Source organism: Mus pahari, unplaced genomic scaffold, assembly GCF_900095145.1.
Source record: "Mus pahari unplaced genomic scaffold, PAHARI_EIJ_v1.1 scaffold_8295_1, whole genome shotgun sequence".
NCBI lineage: Eukaryota > Metazoa > Chordata > Mammalia > Rodentia > Muridae > Mus > Mus pahari.
In genome coordinates this window covers 17,158-19,126 of record NW_018393777.1, presented here as the reverse complement: position 1 = coordinate 19,126, position 1,969 = coordinate 17,158, and positions in this window count along the sequence as shown.

Sequence of the window (1,969 nt, the reverse complement as noted above, 5' to 3'; positions counted from 1 at the left end):
GGGGAGGGGTATGGGAAACTTTCGGGATAGCATTTGAAATGTAAATAAAGAAAATAATAATAATAAAAAAAAAGAAAAAAAAATAAATCTAAGATCTTCAGTAAAAAAAAAAAAAAAGAAAGAAAATATCTGCTTACATATAAAAAATATGACCAGAGATTCGCAGCTCTACTAGAGGCCTCACAGACTGGAAGAAGCCGGGGTAGGTGTTCTGCCCTCCAAACTTCTCCTCTCTCATTATTTCAGTGCTCCCATGCCCAGTCCCTTGCTGTGGTGATTAGAATATGGTAGGCCCATAGGCAGTGGTACTTTTCGGAGTCCTGGCCTTGTTGGAGGAAGTCTGTTACTCTGAGGGTTGGGTTTTAAGCTCTGCACAGTATAAAAGATTCAGTTTTCTCTTGGCTGTGGTCAAAGATGCAGAATTCTCAGGTCCTCCTTAGCCTTGCTTGGAGCTGGTATGCTCCTGCCTTGATGATATTGAACTGAATCTCTGAGCCTTTAAACCAGCCCCACTTAAATGTTGTCCTTTATAAGAATTGCCTTGATCATGCTGTCTCTTCACAGCAATGGAAACCCTAACCAATATGCTTGCCCTCCTACTCGATGTTCCTCAGCCTTCAACAGAGGCATAGACTCCCCTCACACTCAAAGAAACAGGACACACTGGGACAAATCCAGGTATAACTCCTGCCTCTCTTATTCTGCCCACCATAGATCCTATTTCCCACTCTTCTAGTTGCCATAGCCTAGGCCCCAGGTGTGTGAACACGCCCTGCTATACCAGAGACTATCCTGGGGCAGAGGCCCCTAGCACTCCTAGACCATTTGCAGAATTTTTGAAGTACAGGTAAGGTGCCTGCCTGACAACTCCCTGCTGTCTATTTTAGCACCCCCCCCCACACACACACCAAAAGCCCCATCCCACAATAATTTAGAACATAAGCTATTGGTGTTCTGTACAGGAAATTTTCCTCTGTGCCCATGTATTCAAGGCTCTTCCCCACTTTCTCTTCTATTAGTTTCAGTGAATCTGGTTTTACGTGGAGGTCCTTGATGCACATGAACTTTAGCTTTGTACAAGGAAATAAGAATGGATCGATTTGCATTCAACAAGCTGACCACTAGTTAAACCAGCACCATTTGTTGAAAATACTGTCTTTTTCTACTGGATGGTTTTAGCTACTTTGTCAAAGATCAAGTGACCATAGGTATGTGGGCTTATTTCTGGCTCTTCAATTCTATTCCATTGATCTATCTGCCCATCTCTGTACCAATACCATATACTTTATATCATATTACTCTGTAATACAGCTTGAGGTCAGTGATGGTGATTTCCACCAAGAAATACTTTTACTGTTGAGAATAGTTTTCACTATCCTGGGGTTTTGTTATTCCAGGTGAATTTGCAAATTGTCTTTCTAACTCTATGAAGAATTAAGCTGGAATTTTGATGGAGATTGCATTGAATATGTAGATTGTTTTCAGCAAGATGTCCATTTTTAATGTATTAATCCTGCCAGTCCAGGAGTTTGGGAGATCTTTCCATCTTCTGACACCTTCTTCAATTTCTTTCTTCAGAGGCTTGAAGTTCTTGTCATAGAGATATTTTACTTGCTTGGTTAGAGTCACACCAAGGTATTTTTTTAATTTTTTATTATTATTATTTTCTTTATTTACATTTCAAATGCTATCCCGAAAGTTCCCTATGCTCCTCAGTTGAGAATTCTTTATTTAGCTCTGTACCCCATTTTTTAATGGGGTTTTATGAATTTCTGGAGTCCAGCTTCTTGACCTCTTTGTATATATTGGATATTAGTCCTCTATCAGATTTAGGATTGGTAAAAATCCTTTCCCAATCTATTGGTGCCCTCTTTGTCTTGTTGACAGTGTCTTTTGCCTTACAGAAGCTTTGCAATTTTATGAGGTCCCATTTGTCAATTCTTGATTTTAGAGAACAAGCCATTGGTGT